Raw genomic sequence first — 6,806 nt, 5'->3', positions numbered from 1 at the left:
CCATTCTGTTGTATCTCTATGATCTTTTTTATCAGGGTCTGAAGGTCTTCGACGATTTGTTCTAATAAGGTTCACCACGTCCTCCCAAATTGCATGGTGATGCAAAACTACAAATACTTTGCTGGAGTCGTTCTGAAGGTCCTTGACGATTTGTTCTAATAAGGTTCACCACGTCCTCCAAAATTGCATGGCGATGCAAAACTACGAGTACTTTGCTGGAGTTGTTCTGAAAGTCTTCGACGATTTGTTCTAATAAGGTTCACCACGTCCTCCCAAATTGCATGGTGATACAAAACTACAAGTACTTTGCGGGAATTGCTCCAGAGAGAGGTCCAAGACGATTTGATTTATTAAGGTTCACCACGTCCTCCAAAATTGCATGGCGATGCAAAGCTACGAGTACTTTGCTGGAGTTGTTCTGAAGGTCTAAGACGATTTGTTCTAATAAGGTTCACCACGTCCTCCAAAATCGCTTGGCGATGCATAACTACGAGTACTTTGCTGGAGTGGTTCTGAAGGTCTTCGACGATTTGTTCTAATAAGGTTCACCACGTCCTCCCAAATTGCATGGTGATACAAAACTACAAGTACTTTGCGGGAATTGCTCCAGAGAGAGGTCCAAGACGATTTGATTTATTAAGGTTCACCACGTCCTCCAAAATTGCATGGCGATGCAAAACTACGAGTACTTTGCTGGAGTTGTTCTGAAGGTCTAAGACGATTTGTTCTAATAAGGTTCACCAAGTCCTCCCAAATTACATGGTGATGCAAAACTACAAGTACTTTTTTGGAGTTGTTCTGAAGGTCCTTGATGATTTGTTCTAATAAGGTTCACCACGTCCTCCTAAATTGCATGGTGATGCAAAACTACAAGTACTTTGCTGGAATTGCTCCAGAGAGAGATCCAAGACGATTTGTTCTAATAAGGTTTACCACGTCCTGATGCAAAGTACTTGTAACTTTGCTGGAAGGTACAAGTTCTTTGCTAGAGTTGTTCTAGAGAAAGTCCCAAGGCAATTTGTTCTGTTAAGGTTCTGGTTCACCACGTCCTCCTAAATTGCATGGTGATGCACGAAATTCACTTATAAAAAATGCACTTCTGAAGCAGTTCCAGAGGCCCAAAAAAACTAACCTTATCTAGATTCACCAGGTGCACCTAAGTAGTAGTGCGATGCTAAAAATTAATATGTTCACTTTTGAAGTTGTTCCACAGGTCCATCAAAATTTATGCTAATTTGGTTCACAACGTCCTTTCATGAGTGGTGATGCGTATATTTCTGAAATCATTCACCTCGACGATTAACTTCTGAAGTTGTCCCTGAGATTCAAGAACAAATCTTGTTCACCCTCATTCTCTAACGTAACGTAATTCGAAGGTAAATCGTTCGCATTCCCGTTTTCGCCAGCAAAACCAAATGGACTAGGGATTCGGAAGGAACTCACCAGATCAAATCGGAAGATATATAACAAACTCCGGAGGAATCTCCAGATTTAATCCTAGATAATCATCGAAACAGGTCTCTGAGGAATTTCCAAACGGGCGACTGGAGAGTTTGCTCTCCCGGGGATATCTTCAAAATAACTACAAAAGAAACGTATCAGCTTTCTTTTTGAATTATTTTATTATTACCTTCATCTTTACTAAACAGCATTAAATTCCTTCCAAAATCACTAGTCTGCTCCTGAAATTTCTGGCCTTCCGCGTCGGTGGTCCACTTTCGGGTGAGAAATGGATACCTACTTCTTATAAACGATCTCCCCATCAAAAACTTTATAGGCATGGGAAACTCGAAGGTAAGTCCAGTTATATGTATATATATGAGGTAACTACAAAGATACAAGTTGGTGTCCACAAGCTGCAGCAAGACTCCCATTTCACACGAGTTTTCTTTCGACTTCTGTTGCCTTCGGACTTTAAATACATTGTAGAAGAGTGACGCTCAACTGAATTGTTGGTTGGAGGCGACACAATTTCGATCCTTTAACGACATGGATGTTTTTTCGCCGGGAATTTGCACATCTATCCTGCGGAACTTCCTCCGGGTGAGGTATACTGCTGTTGATTTCGTACCCGCTTCCGAACGGACTTTTTCAGTTCCATTGTCAATAAACTACGTTTTCGTTTTGTATAGCGGACCCCACACGAGTGTCAATACTTCATCAAAACCGGTACTTTTTGTCGGGATTTTCATCAAACCTTCAGCTCAATCGAAAGATTTTCCTAAAATACATTGAAAAAATCATAAGTTTGACGAAAATTCCGTCAAAAACTACCGATATTGATCAATTATTGAGGATCATGTGGGGCCCGCTTATCACTGGAATTATCGCTAGTGCTGGCGTAAGCTTCTGAGCCGTGGATTGATGCGATGAACAGACTTGATCTTCGAGCGCCTCTGGTGAGGAATCTAGGTAGGTAGTTCGTGCAGCAGCGGTCCGTAGGAAATCGATGAAGATGTTCGAAGACGCCAACACACTTTCCTTCCGTCCGTTCTTCTTATCGATACTCCGTTTAGTGGTTTACTTTGACGACTTTTGGGATGCGCACCTACATGGAAGAAATTAATCTTTAAAGCCTCCGTTGCTAATGCTGTCTTTCCGCTGTACTTCTTCTGGCACTCGTTCACTACGGTAGTTCATTGTTCAACCAACCTAGTACGATCACGATCCAAGATCAGCACTAAATGAAACCCGGAAGTTCCCCGAAATAGCGCGAAAAAGAATGATTAAACGAGATCTCCCGAGAAATCCGCAAACATCGAACTGAGGCAAACCAAAAGAGCACGTAAATAAAAATATTTGTAAATAAACAAGGACTGACAAGTCGCATGACAGTTCGCTCAGTTTTCGCCCGTTCAAGGGGTTCACCAAAGCGCAATTACACAATACAAGAGGGGCTTGCGAAAGTAGGTGCGACCGAAAAAAACGATTACTGCTCCGTCTGTATCTTCGTTTGTGATAAAATCACCTTATTCTCAGAAAAATGAGTTCTTTTGATTAGGCTAAAGAAAATGGCAATATTTAATTCACTAAACAACCCAATTGACCAACCGAAAATGAATATAAGCCGATTTGAACTTGACTTATCCGCAGAAGGCATCACTTCTGCGGAAATTGACCGTTCTGGTCGTTTTCGGGTCAGTCCCCGACAAATTTCAATCCACACCTGGAGCAGAGCCGGAACCATCCGTATTGTCAGAGTTTCCATAGTCCTTTTTATGATCTGTCGCAGAGTGCTTCTGTAAACGATTAATAACTGCACCGGTTTCGAAAATGTGAAGTTTTTCATTAATCTTACCAGTTTCGGGAAATGAATCTGGGATGGATTTAAGAACTCCGGTTGTATTGTAAACTAAAAATGTAATATAAGAGCTTATTTTATTGTTAATTACAGATGTTATTTTCACTTACCTGATGTTTCGGGATAATCCTTTAATTATTCGGGAATCATTTAAATTATGAATAAATACTTTGCAGCTTTTCCCAAAGATAAACTACTGCGCCACGCAAAAATCAAAAGGGAGGAATGGTAAACAAATCAACAAAGCAAATAATAACCTAATAATTTAGTTTGATGATAACGTAATTCTTGTTTCTTTCGCTACAAGCAAAATATTAGTTTGGTAACATGTCCGCTCGGCTTAATCAACCTAAAAAATTAGGTTGAATAATCAGCTCCACATCGATTTTAGTCAACCTAACTTTTGGTAAAAACAAACTATATGATTGTTAAGAACAACAAATAACGTAGTTGATAACGAGGTTGATAACAACCAAAAAAAGGTTGTTTCCTAATAATGTCCTTAGGTAGGAACAACCAAGTGACATATTCACTTACAACAAAAAATGTGACTTTGAAATTATAAAATACAATTTTTGAACAACCATTTTATTAGTTTGAAAAACAACCAAGATTTTTTTTGTTCCAAACTACATCGATTTCTCGCCGTGTGCTTGTTGGCTTATATCAGGGTTCAATGTAATACGATCGTAATTTATGTACCTCAATCCGTTTAATGATCAATAAATAACAGAAAAACTAATTTTTATGATTGAAATTAAATAAACTAATTTATTTTGGAAAAAAATAAGAAGAATTAGAAGGTGGAATAGCGCGTTGCTCTTTTCAAACTAGTATTTTTGTAACAAGAAACCAGTTTTTGGTTGCTCCAATATATTGTCTATCCGGTTGGAATCAAGACCAACATTCAATCAAAAATTGCAATTTTCTTGGTCCACAAGTGTCGCAACTGTTTCGCATCTAGTGCGCTGTGTTGCTGACAACAACGGGAAGGATGCGCACTACATTTGACATGATTAAAAAACGTCGCGAGTTGGGTCGCGTCGCGACTTGATTGTGCGAAGTCCGGTTTGGTGGCGGCCCGACAATAATCTGATTTGGTTGTTTCAACCTAAAATCCAAATTCACAGCTGTCAAAAGAAAGAATTAAAAAATTTGTTGTTTTTAACTACCCGGTCAACCATTTCTTTAAAAATCTTTACATTTCTTTATAACGATCTTTAAAGACGTTCATATCAAAAATCGATAGCGATCGTCATCGTTTCTTAAAGAAATTTAAATAAAAACAAAGTCACTTCGTTATCGATTGATAAAGATTTTTGGCGATATAAAAATAGTGGGTTCTACTTTATCGACACGTCATAGTCACCCAAAAAACTAAAAATAACAGCCACCTCACCGCCACCCCCCACCCTTCCTGTTCATGTTTGTTATGTTTTTTTTGCAATCATTTCCTAAATTGGGAATTGAACTTACATTTTTAGAAACTTAGATATTTTATGTTGATACTTACTTACTGAGTCACGCCATCACAATCACCTTTAGGTGACCAAAGGTATTCAAATATATATCCATCAAATAATTAGTCTTCAGTCTAGCCTTCAGCAGTTTTCAAAGGCACAACCGAATTGTTAAAAATCTCTATAGCATTGATGAATTGCAGCATTATTGAGAAACCATAATTTTAGCAAGTAAAACACGGCCACATAACATCTCAAAAGGTTCCCCCGACGCAGGAGTGAGTTTTTCTTGACGGCGGAAATCACGCATCCGGGGGTGTAGGTGGGTTCATACGGCCAACGAAATATCCAAAATACCTACCAATTGCATGAATTTCTGCTTATGTTGGTGTCTTGGGAAGCAATCCAGCGAGCTGCATCCTAATCCAAACCTTGGCATCCTTTTTTCGCTCGGAGAATTCCAAGGAGAAACCGTCTTGGTCCATTCTCGGTTTCATTTTTTTTTTCTAATTCAAGCAAAACCAAAACATTGGTCCTGTCATATGAGATATCAGAACACCTTTACTCAGCTTCATCCAACGATAATGAAAATAACGATAAAGGAGTATCGTGACTAATCTTTGTGCTTCGATATCAATAGGCAAAGTTACGTTGATATCGAAAATTGAATATTGTCCGATAAATGTTCATGAAGAAAAACAAAGTTTCAACGACAACACCGAATTTAACGAAATTAAGTTACGTTTCGGTAAAGATTTATATCTTATCACCGATAAAGGACATATTTCAAGTTTGGTTATCGATCGATGAAGTTGTTTGAATATATGTAACGTAATAACCAGTAAAGAATAGTCGACATTAATTTTTAAATTTTGATAACGATCTTTAACGCAGTTTGTGAAATGGTTGACCGGGTAATGCTTTGTTGAGCTTAACTGCCATCGCCCGAAAATTTTAACCTCGTTGTTTAGTTTGTTGTAAACAAGGTGAGTGCTTCAGTTAAACTAATATTTTGTTTGTGCAAATTTCAATCTGAAATACTGGTTAAAATTACCTAAGATTTGGTTGTATTTACTAATGTTTTTACCACAAACGAAGGCTCATGGCGGCTCATGGCGGCGCAGCCTCAACAAAAAAATCAAGCAAGTCGACAAAAATTTGACCTGGCCACAGGTCAAGGCGATGGCTGGCAATCGCCCAGGATGGATATCTTTCAATTCGGCCCTCTGCACCACCGTGGGTGCCCAGGACTGAAAGTAAGTAAGTAAAAAAAAATAGTTGAAATCGGTTGAAAACTGACTCCGCAATCGTAGTCACCGCATCATCGTTTTTGGAAAAAAAAACATTATTTCGAAATAATCGCGTTGAAAGTTTCATATATACGCTCCGCGCCCATTAGGGAACAAGGCGCAAAATGCTGTATATTTGATTCTACTGCTTGGATGACATGACATAGCATTCTTAAAACAAATTCCCCGACCTCATCATATATAACCCCTCAATTCTCAGACTTTCTCAGACATATATGTATACAATATTCCTGTATATCACACGATACTGAAATATAATAATTAGTAATTCATTTCAGTTGATATGAATGCCCGTGTCCTGACAGTTCGATAACATACTGTGGCTTTTATCCTACTTGCGTTTATCTCCGTCTATAACGTCACCATGATAAAAGCACAAGAAACGCTATCCTGTATCAAAATATTCCGGTGAATTTCAAGCATGCGCAGAGAAGTTCACGTTATGAAGCTTCTCAACATTTATGTGAAGCTTCACATAATTTGCTGTTATATGAGAAAGTTCAATGCCACTATAAAATAAAATGTTACATGACCAAATCAATATGCAATGCATAGTTGTATGTCAGTTTTCAAGCGTAGGTATCAATATCGTGTTGCTATGCAAGCTTTTCTAGGATCGATTTTATGAATAACTAGCTGTCCCGGCAAACTTTGTCTTGCCAAGCTGTGGTGGTTTGACAACTGTTGGATTCACTGCAGCACGGCACTCTAGATCGGTTTGATTGCGGTCGTGTT

At 38.6% G+C, this 6,806-nt stretch overlaps 1 long non-coding RNA gene across 2 annotated transcripts; it reads right to left on the bottom strand.

Annotated features, from left to right (window-relative positions):
- Nucleotides 1-1,598: 1,598 nt before the first annotated feature.
- LOC115263229 (uncharacterized) lies at nucleotides 1,599-2,966 on the bottom strand. Of its 2 annotated transcripts, none has more exons than XR_003895621.2 (2): nucleotides 2,608-2,966; nucleotides 1,599-2,548 (listed from the first exon to the last, which is right to left on the bottom strand). It is a non-coding gene; the product is annotated as an uncharacterized LOC115263229 (long non-coding RNA). The 2 variants fall into 2 exon arrangements; XR_003895622.2 differs by having other exon boundaries at nucleotides 2,653-2,966.
- Between the last annotated feature and the right edge of the window lie 3,840 nt (nucleotides 2,967-6,806).

This window comes from Aedes albopictus, chromosome 2 (assembly GCF_035046485.1).
Source record: "Aedes albopictus strain Foshan chromosome 2, AalbF5, whole genome shotgun sequence".
Classification (NCBI taxonomy): Eukaryota; Metazoa; Arthropoda; class Insecta; order Diptera; family Culicidae; genus Aedes; species Aedes albopictus.
Note: the sequence above shows the minus strand (reverse complement) of the source record. Positions and strands in the feature narration are given on the sequence as shown.